This window comes from Sus scrofa, chromosome 14 (genome assembly GCF_000003025.6).
Source record: "Sus scrofa isolate TJ Tabasco breed Duroc chromosome 14, Sscrofa11.1, whole genome shotgun sequence".
NCBI classification, from domain to species: Eukaryota; Metazoa; Chordata; class Mammalia; order Artiodactyla; family Suidae; genus Sus; species Sus scrofa.
The window spans coordinates 35,174,955-35,188,784 of NC_010456.5; the positions used below are offsets into that span (position 1 = coordinate 35,174,955).

A 13,830-nucleotide genomic window follows, 5' to 3' on the forward strand; every position below is an offset into this window, starting at 1 on the left:
CTCCCCCACTTGCAGGTTTACCAGGCTACAGGTGAGCCTGGCCCCTCCACCATCCCCCCTCCCCAGCTGCCAGGCCTAATAGAAAGACCAGAACCGGGCAGCATTTCCAGAACTGGCTGCCTCTCTCCCTGTCTGCCCTCCCAAGAGCTAGGCCCAGAACTCAGGCTCCTGGAAGCTTCCAGCCCATGCCCAGCGTAGAACGCTGCGTCTCACTGTCCCATTAAGTGTCCCAACACTGATGTAGAGGCAGAAATAACCACCCTCGCCTCTGGTGGGACCCTCTCTGCCCCAAAAGAGCTGCCCTGTAGCTACTACAGTCAGCCCCCTCCAGCCTCCCAGAAATTGTCATGGGGTGTGTGTGTGTGTGTGCGCGCGCGCGTGTGTGCGTGTGTGTTTCCTGATAGGAAAAAAAAAATGGAAATTAGGTTATATAAAAGATGTATGCTTTGGAGCCCAGAGCGGCTCTTTTAATGAGGGTTGCGACGTCTCCCTCCCCACACCCATAAACCAGCCGGGTTGGACGTCACCGCTAATTTGTTTCAGCGATGATAGGATAAAGGAGGGACATTAAGAAATAAATTCCCCCTCACGACCCTCGCTGAGCTCACGGCTCCGTCCCTACATATTTATGCCGCGCTTCCGGCCGCTAGGCGAGAGCTACTTAGCGCCGCGGCTCCTCCGAGGGCGGCCAGGTGGCGATCCGCGGCCCGGCTGACGGGGTGAGCCAGGGGCGCGCGCTGGGCGCCCCGCACTGCACGAGGAAGCCCACGGCCTCTGTCCCAAACTTGGGTTGGTTAGGGCTGAAGGAAGGGAGGGGACCTGGGAGGGGTGGGGGCTCGGCGAGAGGGGGCGGGAAGGGAGCTGAGCAGCACAAATCGGAGGGGAAGGGGGAGGGATGCGCGCGGCTCCTACCCAGAGGTGAGTGGGTGCGACTGGCGCTTTCCAGCCGCGCGGGGCGGCGGATCGGGAGGATTTGGAACCCGGAGCGCGGCGGCTGCGGGCGCCTGGGAAGAGGAGGAGAAAGAGGAGGAGGAGAAGGAGGAGTAGGAGGCGGGCAGGCAAGCGGACCAGCCGGCGGGCGGGTGCGCAGCGCGAGGAGGCAGACACCGCACTGCCCGGTTCGGCGGCAGGTGAGTTCTCGGCCCGGGCGTCCGTCGTCCCCTCGCTGTCCCCTATGGCTCCCGGCTGCCGCGCCAGCTCCCCGCACACGCGGGGAGGCACAGGGTTTGTGCGTGTCCCAACTTGGTCCCGGCGGCCTCGATCTCCTCCCAGCCAGCGTCCCCAAGCCGGGGACTGGAGTCCTGGGGGTGGTCGAGACTGCTGCGCTCCAACTTTGCAGGGACCCGCGTCCCTCTTCCGCCGCGCGCTCGGCTCCGAGCTGCGCGCTTGCGGTAATGGCGGCCCCTTTGGCACCGCGCGCTACCCCCACGGGCAGCCGGAGACTCGGGCGCTAGTCCCGGGGGATAGTGGCACCTGCCTAACCTCAACTTTCAGCTTTCCTCCGTGCCCCGTTCTCCCGAGGCTCGACCGCCGCGAGCCCGCGGTAATGGCGGACTCTTTGGCATCGCGCGCCGCCCTCAGCGGGGGACCGAGGCTAGGAGGGCTCTGCTCCGGGGGAATGTTGTTGCTCCCGCCTGGCTTCCAACTTTGCCAGGATTCTTATTGCGCTCCCGGCAATGGCGGAGCCACCTGCACCTCTTACTTCTTGCGTCCAGGCGGGATTGGGGTGCAAGAGTGCTGGTTCCCAGAACCTAGGAAAGTTGTTCCTCCCTCTCGAAAGAGACTCCAGGGTTCCCGAACGCGTGAGAAGAGCGCTACGCTGGGATTCAGGTCCAGGCAGTGTACACGAGCGGTGGGTTTGCCGCCAGGTAGCAAGGGTCGGAGCAGGGCCCCCGTAAGATCCAACTTCCAGGGCCACTCGAGAGGCCCTTGGGCCCGAGGGTCCGGGCAGGGTTCTCCGAACTGCTCTAGAGACCTCCAGACCCTCGCGTCCATCCTCCATCCCCAGGGCACCGTGGCCAGAGCGCCAGCGGCTCTCGGCTCGCTCAGACTAGGTTGTCTGGGGAGAGCAAGGGAAGGCGGCTTTCGAGGGACCCCTCTGGGTTCTAATCCTTGATGTACCCTTTACTTGCTGCTTAGCCTTAAGTTAGTCACTTTACCTCTCTCTAAGCCTCAGTTCTCTGGTCTGTAAAATGTGGAAAACACTAACTTTCTCCTGCGACTGCCGGGGACTTTAAAAATAATCACGAATGTGAATGTCAAGCCCCCCACCCCCCAGGCAAGCGCTCAACACAGGGGAAATGTTGCTGGCATTTTATGATTATAAGGCTCCTGGCATGATCCAGGAGACTAGAGGATCAGGGCTTTTCTGCCAATAGGAACTAGGGGTCTGCCCCTTTAGGGTACACAGGCTGCCGCAGTAGGTTGTGGTCCCCAGTTAGCCCAGGGAAGAGGCATAGGTTCTTCCTGGAGGTGAAACCCCCTCTACTCCCAGAGCCCAGCTCAAACCCTGACAACTGGCCCCAGAGGAGTACACAAGTAGCCATGGGAATGAGCGTCCCTGGGTAGAGAGGTATATGTGGTGCTGGGCGGGCATCCAGGCCACATCATCTGGCCTCTGGTGGCCCAGGACCTTGGAAGAAGGGAGGGAGGAGCTGACCCCTCAGGCTGGTCCTCCCGGAGGAATGAGGGAAAACAACCCCCTTTCTTCTGCATTTCTCTAATGGGGATTGGGGCAAATACAGTGAGTTCACAAAGGCACAAGGGAACATTGATTTCCCCATAGTTATTTTGAACTTAAGATAAAATAGGGAAGGAGCCTCTCATACCTCAGTCTGCAGCACTGGCATCCATTCTCCTCTGCGCTCAGGAGTCTTGGTAGACAGATTTGAGATGCCTCCAAAGGGAGTCATGCTATCCCATCATTTTCCACCACCACCACCCCAGTCCTTTCCACCAGCCCAGTTTCTAGGAGCCCCTGAAAGGGCACAGAGCTTTGTGCCATCTCCAGTGTTGTCACCCACAAGGTCTCCCTGGAGCGCTCCCCAGGAATGCTCTTAAAACCTACCCCAGGGCACCAGCATAGCGATTTGAATCCCAGTTTGCAGCTTTGGAACCTGAGGCAGGGCAACAAGCATCCCACCTATAGTTATCTAGCTGATGTTACAACTGGAGACCTCTGTCCCAGTTTCTGCCTTCTTAATTTGAGGGGGGGAGGGGTGCCCATATATGGGCACATAAGCAGTCTGTGCTCCTGCCTTCACACCCACAGCCTCACTTCCTGGTACATCTGCACAGCCCAAGCTACCCCAACCAGACTGTGCCTCCAGAAATTGTGAGTCCCCCCCCCCAAATCCCAGCCATGCAGGGAAAGAGGAGGCAACATAGTAGAAAGATCTAGTAAGGACTCCTGCTGGAGGCCAAGCTTAGCTCACTCCTTTGGCTGTGTGACCTCTGGTCACTCAACCTTTCTGAGCTTCTGGTCCATTATCTGCAAAATGAGAACAGTAATTTCCACAAGGGGTTGTTTTGAAAATTTTGTGATAACAAATATGAAAGGTGTCTGGAAACAATAGTTTTATGTCAAGACTGGTGATTATAGAAGAAAGACTACCCAAGAGGAAAGTCTTCTGCGGCACCATTTGGGGCCAGTAGTATGGATGTGGTTTCCAGATCAGCCTGCTGTTTGTTCTTCCTGGCACTTCGTTGTTTTCCCCAAGTGGCCAAAGCCAGCCTTCCCCACCTCCCCCAGACTCAGTCTTCCCTGGGGAAGGACCTTACCAGAAAGTCCAGGTGTGCCTTGGTGGGGTAGGCTGCTTTGTGAGGGTCTCTGCAGTGGAGCCACAGGGAGCTGTCCAAGGTACCACGTGGACAGTTATCTGGAAAAACTTCCCACTGGTGTGGGTTCTAATTTCCCAGGATACAGGAAGGCTTGAGGGTCAGTTCATGTGGGTGTTGTGAGCACACACAGATCCGGCTATGCTGCCTTCTTGAGTGTATGTTCTGGGCTGTCTTATGACAAGATTTACTCTGTTGCCTGTCACTCAGATTCTGCGGTGCATGCATGCCTTGGTGAGCCTTGGAATGTGAGAGCTACAGGCAACAATCACACCCCTTAGAACTGGGGCTTTTTCCTATTAGCAATCAGAATGATCAGAAGTTGAATTTGGCATTCCAGGGTCAGGTTGAATCAAGAGGCATGCTTCCCACCACTGGTCAGTGTGGGTTTGTATAGTTAGAAACACAAAGACTGTGACAACTGTAAACATGGCTATCTTCCTTGTTGCAAAACATGATAGCATTTGAGCACATCTAATCCAGCAAATGCCAAACATCAGCCCTGTGGACTATTAACATCAGAATCCACCAAGGAACTGGTTAAAAACAGAGATGACAGATCTCACCCCAGATCTAATGAATCAGTGTCCCCAGGGGAGACTCGAAGTTTCTGTATTTAAATAAGACATCTTGATGAGATTCTAATGCCATCAGCTCTCATCCAGCACCCTTATTTTACAGATGGAGAACCCAAAGCTCAGATAAGGTACATGACTTGCCGAAGGTCACATAGCATGGTATTGATGAAGCTAGGCTAGAACCCCAGTGTCTTGGCTCTTTGCCCAGTGTTCATTTATGATAACGTCACATTTCCTTCAGTATAAAGAAGCCTCATAGATTCTGTACTTAAAGGGAATTTAATTCCATCTCTTCCCTCATTGTTACCATAGGTTGGACAAATTGTCCAGGAAAGACCGTGCAATGATTCCACCTACCTTGACCTTGCTTTGCATTAATCCTGAAGCTTCATCTAATGTTGGGGATTAGCCCCATTGGTTGATCCATCTGTCCTTTCAGAGAGGAAAGTCCTTTGAAAGTGACCTAATGGGTATAGCTTTAGGAACCAGGTAATCACAGGAGCTAATAAACCCAAGCCATTGGTTTGGGCTCATTTAAGCAGCTGAGTCGCCTCCCCCCACCCACCCACCCAACCTTTACAAGTCCTTCACCTGTTTGTTCTGCTTAGATGCCTGTTCCTAGGAAAGGAGAAAGATTAGCAGGACCTTGCAATGCTGGAAAATTGAGTCCACATGAATCTATCATATGAAAAGGATCTATCAACAGAAAATACCCCCAAGTCCCCAGTAAAAGCGTAGCTAACAGGCTACAGCTGACATAGATCTTGGCATAGTTGTATTTAGCAATAATCAGCCAAAGAGGAGCAGCAGTCCTGTGTGGTTCTGCAGCAGACGTCAGCACAGTTGTCAAATGTGTAATGATGAGTGTTAAATGGCAGACCCAGTGCCGGGCCTGAAGGGCAGGTGCTTGGATTGAGGTGGTGTGAGCCCTGTTCTGACAAAGCCTGCAGTCTGGCTGGGCAGTGGGCAATAACAAACCCTGTGCCAGGCTTGGAGTTTCGACAAGAGAGGTAAAGTGTTGCTGCAGCACTCAGGATGGGTGACTGGGGGATCAGGGAAGACTTCCTGGAGGAGGTGGCCAGAACTGGTACCATCTGATTTGTAGTACCTTCTCAGTGACAGGGTCTCAGATGCCAAACTGGGTCAAGTGCAGCCAGTTTGAAGGGCAGAGCAGCAAAAATCAAACAAGGATGACATCTGGGGAAGCATCTGATGCCAGGCTCGGGCACTTGTGGATACTGTGACTTGGGGTGAGTGTGCTAACCTCTCTAAACCTCAGGCATGTCATTCATTAAATGGGGATTATAATTACTGCATGGGGTTGTTAGACGGATTCTGTGAGATAGTGTCAATGTGATTCTGAAAAGGTGACAGACAGCATCAGTTCCATGTCAGCGATCGGAACAAAGAAATGCAAAAAAGAGCGACCCCCTCTAGTTAGCCAGCTGACATGGGCCATGCCCCTCCTGCAGTTTTCTCATCCATGAACTGTAGAAGCTGGAATTCAAGGTCAACTCCATTCAGAAGCGTGCAGATAGGTTCTATCTGGCTGGTACAGGGTTTGTGTTTTGGTTTAGTCATTTTTCTTGCCTTTAGGTCACAGCTCCCCCATTAAATATTGCTTATATTACTTGCCTACTTTGAGACATTTCAGTTTATGACTTGGCCTGACTTCCCTCCAAGATCTCTTCCACCTTACATTCTGCATCTCACCTGAGAAAAACATTCGCCCCATTCTTGTTCACTGGTGGCATTCATGATTTCTGCTAGCAGTTCCTTAAAAACAAAAACAAAACAAAACAAAACAAACCTGCTCTGTTAGGATGGAAAACAGATGCCCTTTGCAGCAGCAAAGTCCCCATTTTTCACCTGGGCAGTGTTTTCTGTCTCCTCTCCTATGATTTGTATGTTCTGTCACCTATCATCATAAGGGGTCCCCAGAAAACTCTTTCTTTTTGGCCATCCAAGATGCTTCTGGAGTCTTGGGCTAAGGTGCCTGAAAGAAATGCTACAGATTTTTCAGGGGTGTCTTAAAAAGGGAGGGGTGCTCAGGTTCTGCTGGGAAACTTTGCCCACCAACATTAAATAACACTCAGGAATCTCTTCTTTATTCAAAGCCCAACAGCTACACTGCTACCGTGAGGACTGAAGAGGTGAGCCTTTCTGGGACCTGTTTGCAGGTAGAAATGAAGAAGGGAGCTTGTGAACTCAAAAAGCTTGCCCAACTTCAGATAGAAGTATCAGGCAGCCAGTATTTCTCAGCTGAAGGATTTCTTGTCATGAGCAAGCATCAGAACAGCCACTTCTTCATCTAACAAGCAAACTCTGAGCTCCTCGCTCAGAGCCAGAACCCATAGGACAGGCAGGGGCCAAAAGAAGTGGAAGATGCCATCCTTACCCGCAGGGAGCTCCAGGCACCTGAGAAAGGGATCAACTTGCCGGTGACTAGAATACAGTGGGGCAGATGATGTGAGCAATCGTCCTATTTGGGCATTGAAATAGCCATGTGGATCACATTGTGCTGTGCTTCATTCCAGGAATTTTAAACATAAAAATGTAGCCTAGGGGGATAAATCAGAATAGTACTCGATAGCAACTGACATATTTTGGGCAGATTTTTCTCTTTGATTTTTGAAGCGGTCTTTTTACTCTGGAATATCCAATAAGGAAAATGAAAACCAATTATATTCATGTACCAGAATTCAGGTAATGAAAAGAGTCAATAACATCTCTGTGCTAGTTTATTAAGATAAGTCTTAGCTACAAAGACCTTCATTTGTCATTTCTCCCCTAATATCATGGCAGTCACTGAACCGAAATCGCTTGATTTCTCACAATGCTGGCTCTAGGAAGGATGATACGGGATGGATTTTTTTTTGGCGTGATATTTTTCTTGTTTGTGATCATTTTTTAACAAACACTCAAAACTCCTACATGCAGATAAATGTTGTTTTCTTAACTGCTGCCTTCAATGCCCAGGATTTCTTGGGAGTGTCTTCTTCAAGACTTGCCTTCAGAAATTATGACATTGTTTTCTGAATCTTTCTCTTGATGTTACCTCACTGGGCTTTTAAGAGTTCATTTGCTTTTCAGAAAGAGGAAAAACACATTGGGAGCCCCATTTTGCGGTTAAAATGGAGATTACATTGAATAAAATCATGTGGTGATTTCGTTTGGAGGTGGGCTCCTTTAACAAAATATATTGTGTAATCAAACTGGATTTCTTGCCTGTTTCTAAACCTGTATCTAAATCAAGCATTGTGCCCTGTGCATCTCACCTTGAGACTGATGACGAGAACCAGCCCCCACGAAGCCAAAAATCTTCCCACTCAAGAAGCCCCTGACAGCCCATTTCTGTGCAGCAGCTGGATTTTTCTTTCCCGAATAATAGGGATTAGATGTATTGCTTCAGTTGCCATTGTTTAAAACACAACCTTAGCTGAATAATGGGTGAAATTTTGCAAGTATTGCTAATTTTCCTCGGTGTAACTAACGGTGGTATTGTGAGTTTTGTAGGACACTGTCTTTATTCCAGGATATTCATGTTTAAGAGTTTAGGGCTAAAGCATCATTATACCTACAACCTATTTTCGAATGGATTCAGTATAAAGATGATAGATAGATAGATAGATAGATAGATAGATAGATAGATAGATAGGATCAGAGAGTGAAAGATAGCAGATATAGATATGTAGGTAGCTGAGTGTGTGGATAGATAGATGGATGGTTGGGTAAATAGATGAATCAAGTCAGAGAGATGATGAATGGATAAGTAGAGTCAGAAAGAGATGATGGATAGATGGGTAGATAGATATAACAGACAGGACCAATATGGCAAATGCTAATAATTGTTAACTATAGTTGGAAGTTTATAGGTGTTAAGGCATTTTTCTTTTAAATATTTCATAATAAAAAGTTGGGAGGGCGAGTACAGCTTTAGTTAGACTTTCTCCTGTATTAAAATTTCCCAAGTGTAAGAGAATGATATTCAGCCTCCTTATCTTTATCCCCTCTACACACACTCACACACACAGACACACACACACACACACTCATACACTCATAAGCACCTCCTTTCCTGGAAGAAATAATCTTGCAGTTTAGCAGAATGTCACTGTTTTCCATGGCAGCCTTTCTTTACATTTTTCCCTTAGCATTTTAATTAGGGCTGTGAGTCACTGTGCTTTATGAAGGCTGGTGACAGTGTCATTTACGACTGTTTAGCATCCCAGTCGAGCCCTCTTCCACGGTGCTCATTCCATCAGGGGCATTGAGGAGTGAGCAGGCGACTATTCCCTCTGTCAGCAGCAGAACAGGCTCCAGGCCTCTTGAGGAACTGAGCAATGAGCTCGAGGTTTGTCCCTAGAATAGCTTCCAAAGTTGCCTTTTCCACCGCTGGCTTCCCAGCCTGGGCACGCCTGAATGTGTTTGAGCTCCGAAGGCTGATTCAGAACTGCAGCTTTGACATCCTTCTCGGTGTCAGCAAGATTTCTCCCAGGCACAGGGTCTGACTGGCCGTGACATCAGCTCTTGAGTGTGTCACACATGTGTCAGGATGTGAGGTGATGCAGAGGAGGCAGGATTCTGGCCACATTGGATTCAGATCCAACCACTACCACCCATTCACCTTGCAACTTTGGGCAAGTTATTTGATCTCTCTTGAAACGTCCTTTTCCTCTTCTGTAAACAAAAGGGTAACTCCACTTCACTGGTTTATTGGGACCATTAAATGCTTGTTGACCCATATGGGGTGCTTGGTAAGTTTATTAGTAAGGATGAGGATGGCCATTAGGATAATGCAGTATAGACATGCTATGCCCTTGACCACAGCGTTGCTTCTCATGTTCCTCCCCTGGAGACCCAACGAGCAATGAGGATGAAGACAGGGTCCCAGCAGGAAACAAAACACCTGCAGCTGTGATACTTTATTCCAAAATGATTTAATGGAGGGATTACTGAAGGACATGGTCTTAGGCACCAACAAGGGAGGGAGAAGGATCCAACAACCAGGGAAGTGAGGACCACCACATGCCTGATGAGGCAGGGGAGAGAGCAGTGTTTCTGAAGCACTTTGGGCAATGGGATGGGGTGGTGGAGGTGGCAGGGGCTGGGGAGGGGGGTTCCCAGCCAAAGCAGTGCTCACACAGGATTGCAGACCTCTCCAGACCGCAGCACTGAGACAGGAGGGGGCAGCCTCTCTCTTCTCCCTCTGTCTTATCTTGCTTGTGTCTCCCCCACTGGAGGCCTCCGATCAAAAGCCAAGGGGCAAGGAGCCTATTGATACCCATGGATGTCAGCCTCCTCCTGGGGCCCAGAGAAGGAGGGAGAATGGATCTGAGAACAGAGGATGGAGAACAACCAGTGCAGACAAGGAAAAGAGGAGGAGCTTGCTGATCATCATCAGTAAAACCAAGTTCAGTCCATTAGCTCTGAACAGAAAGGTGCTTCCCCAATTTAGGATGTGCTGGAATGTCCCCAGTTTTCTGTAGGATCCTCATGAAATCCTCAAAGTGAATCAGGCATTCATATCCAACATTGGAATAGATCCTTGGATACTTGGAGGGAATGGGGCTAGGCACTATAAAATCAAGTGAACAGGGCCAAAGTGTTGAGACTTAACCAGCAAATTGTAGAGTCAAGTCCTGGGTTAATTAAGCATCTGGTCTGTTGAGGAGGTAAGACTTACTGAATAAGCTGCTGAATTAGGTTTGGTGTTCAGTCAGCAAGTAACTGGTTTAGTGTCTGTTGAGTGTCCACTCTGTTTCTCAGTGCATATCTGGGGGCAGTGGCCAGCTGTGCCATCCCAGCCAGGTGTGTATATTGTGAAAACGGAGAAGTTCATGGATTCCAAGTAAGGCATTCTAGGGGAGGTATCCCAGCGACCCTGAGATTTTGTTGCACCTTCAAGAACTTCAGTAGATTAAATATGGAGGAACTTTCTTGGTGAAAGCACCGTGATACGGAAAGAATCCTGGAGTAGGATCTGGGAGTGTTATGTTGCACCAGCAAAGATAATAACAGTGGCCAACAGTCTACACATTTGCTAAGGACCAGGTACTGTGCTAAGTGCTGGGATCACACAAGCACGGGTTTTCCAAAATGTGGTAGAACACTGGTGGTGCCCATGTTTTTATGGAGGTAAAATTTACGTAACATAAAATTTATTATTTTAAAATATACAATTCACTGGCACTTAGTAGTCATCATATTTTATAACCATCACCTCTATGTAGTTTCCAAACATCTCATTATCCCAACAGGAAACCTGGTACCCATTAAGAAAGGAGTTCTCATTGTGGCTCAGTGGGTTGAGAATCTGACTGGTATTCATGAGGATGCAGGTTCGATCCCTGCCCTCTTTCAGTGGGTTAAGGATCTAGCATTGCTGCAAGCTGTGGTGCAAGGTGAAGATGTGGCTTGGATCCTGTGTCGCTGTGACTGTGGTATAGGCTTCAGCTTCAGCTCTGATTTGACCCCTAGCCCAGGAACATCCATATGTCACAGGTGTGGCCATAAAAAGATTAGAAAACAAGTGTTCAAACAAAAACTTGAACCCAAGTGTTCATAGCAGCCTTGTTCACAACAGTCAGTAGGTAGAAACCACCCCAATATCCCTCAACGGGTGAATGGGAAAACAAAATGTGGTCTCTCCATACAATGGAATATTATTCAACTGTATAAAAAGGGTGAAGTACTGACACCTGCTCGACATGAGTGAACCTTGAAAACATTGTGCGAAGTGAAAGAAGCCAGACACAGAAGGCCCCCAATTGTAGGATTCCATTTATATGAAATGCGTGGAACAGGAAAATCCATAGAGACACAAAGCAGATTAACGGTTGCCAGGTACTAACGGGAGAGGGCAAAAGAGAGACAGCTTGTTTCACTGGCACCCTCTTTTTAAGACTTTTGATTCTGAAGGAATGCTAGACCTACAGAAAAGTTGCAGAATAATACAATGATTTTCTTTATCATCCCTTATCCAGCATCTCCTAGTGCTAGCATCATTTATCTCCATAATATAGTTATCAAGGGCAGGAAATTGACAATGGAGTAAGATTATTAACTAAACAACAGGCCTTATTTGAATTTCATCACTTTTCCACTAATGACCCTTTTCTGTTCCAGGACCTTATCCACGACCCCACACCACTCTCAGTGCTTCTTTCTTTTGCTCTGATCGGTAACAGTTTGGGAGTCCTCCCTTGCCTCTCATACATTTGTTGCTTTTGAAGATTATTGATCAGTTACTTTCTAGGATGCGGCTAACATGGAGTTTATTCAATGTTTTCTCATGATTGGAGCAAAGGGGTATCCATTTTTGAAATTTGTTCATTAAATATTTGCTTTGATAATAGAAAAATGTAGCTGACACCTTGGTACCATGGTTTCTGGATACTATTCCTTTTGGTAAGACTGTAGTATATATTTAAGGGAAAAAATGAGTCAACACTTTAAGGAAAAATAGTAATTAATCAATTGCGTAATATGAGACACAGGTACAGCACAAAGAAATGAAGGTGGCAAGACCAGTTGGGGAAACATGATAATTACTTCATGGAATCCCCATAAGAGCCCTGCAAAGTAGATACTATTAATGTTTGCCTTTTTCCAGATGGAGAAATAGGGGTGCAGAGATGCCACATGTCATGCCCCAAGCCAGTCCGTCCATGTCAGAGTCAGGAACTGAACCCAGGACCTATAATTTTTTTTTTTTTCCGGCCGCCCCTCAGCATATGGAATTCCCAGGCCAGGGATCAGATCCGAGCCACAGTTGCAACCTACATTGCAGCTGTGGAAATGGTGGATCCTTAACCTACTGTGCTGGGCTGGGGATTGAACCTGCATCCCAGTGCTGCAGAGATGCCGCTGATCCCATTGCACCACAGCGGGAACTCCAGGACCTCTGATCTTACCCAGGACATTCCCCCATCAGCCTTCCTTCCCACTTCTGTGATGTCAGCTTAGGTGCCATTCACGGTGGCATCATTCTCTTTTTTTCTGGGCTTTTGTTTCAGGGAGAAATTGGCAGAGCTCTGTCTGGTAAGGATGAATCAGATGAGAATGTGTCCCTCAGTGCCAAGGAAGGGCTCTCTTCTGGGGGCTTAGCAGGGGCCCTGGTACAACAGGAGATAAAGAGCCAGCCAGCTCAGAGAACCAGTGTGGATCACCAAGGAAAATGCATGGGATTGGGGAAGGAGGAAGGAGCTTGATTTCTATTCAGGGCTTGCTGGACTGGGTAGGTACCAACTGGCTTGACCTCCAAAGAAAAAGCTCCATTTCCAGAGAAAGGTGTCTTCGGGGAAGGGTTTTTGTAAATACACTAAGATAGGAGAAGAAGTAGATATGGAGTTAAGGATGATTGTTGGGTGAAATGCTATACCATTCTGAGCAGCTATAACCCAGGGAATAAGGGTAGGGAGAACAGCAGCCAGACAGCACAGGCTGGGACAGTAGCAGAGAGTGCTTAGGAAGGTGAGCAGCCCATCAAACACCAGGACTGACTGGGAGCGACCATGACAGGACCCAAATCCCTGAGCATTGACTAGCTTCTAAAGGCCACCTTCTTTGTTTCCCTTTAAAACTTGCTATCTAGCCAAGACCCCACAGTCAAATAACTACCTACAGGATTACAGCGAGAAACAAATGAGCGGGGCAGGGGGCAGGGCAGGGGGTGCTGCATGGGGCCTGGGGGCACCTGCAGAGCTCATGCCCTACAAAAAGGGGGCATCATCTCTCACTGCAGCTGTTTGCTGCTATTGAGGAATGCAGACCCAGTATGAATATACCCTCTAGTGATCTAGGAAAGCTAGGAATATGTTTTTCATGTGAAACTTGCAGCTTCCACTTGGTGGTGACCAACTGGAAAAAAAAATTTTTTTTTAACTATGTCAGCTAAACGAAACTCATCTGTATAGGCTGTTGTTTGCAAAATCTGACTGGAGACTTTTTGAAGCAAGTGGTATCCCGGGTCCAAAGCAGGCAGTTTTGTGCAGAACAATTTATAGTTTGGGTGGAAATTGAAATTTCCTTTGAAATTGCCATTTTTGTAGGTCACGAAATAGTTGAATATCTGCAATTGTACATGATTCAACCAAATATTACCACACTCCTGAGACCGAAGTATTCTGGTTCATTCGACTGCAAAAATGTAACACGGGCGTTTGGAGACAAACTGGACCCGTGTTTCTTAAACTATAATGTACACACCGATCACCTGGGTGTCTTCTTGAAATATAGATTCTGATTCATAGGTCTGGGGTGAAGACCAAGGCTCTGAATTCTAACCAGTTCTTAGGTGATGTCTGTGGTCTGTGGACCACACCTTACACGGCAAGGTGTTAGACCGTGTCCATCACTGATAATTTTACAAACTCCTTTGAGACCTCCCCCCTCTTTGGCTCACCTTTTTCTG

General features: G+C 48.3%; 1 protein-coding gene across 6 annotated transcripts in view; it reads left to right on the forward strand.

The window, feature by feature from the left end:
* The window catches only part of NOS1 (nitric oxide synthase 1), a 186,400-nt gene that overhangs the window by 62,057 nt on the left and 110,513 nt on the right, over positions 1–13,830 (forward strand). For 2 of the 6 annotated variants that reach the window (XM_021072696.1, XM_021072698.1), the window contains exon 1: positions 912–1,130. The exons of 2 other annotated variants lie outside the window; for them this stretch is intronic. The gene's annotated coding sequence lies outside the window, so the exon portion shown is untranslated. Of the gene's footprint in view, positions 1–911; positions 1,131–13,830 lie in introns of those variants that run through there. 2 more of the 6 variants (XM_021072700.1, XM_021072699.1) reach the window with 2 other exon arrangements.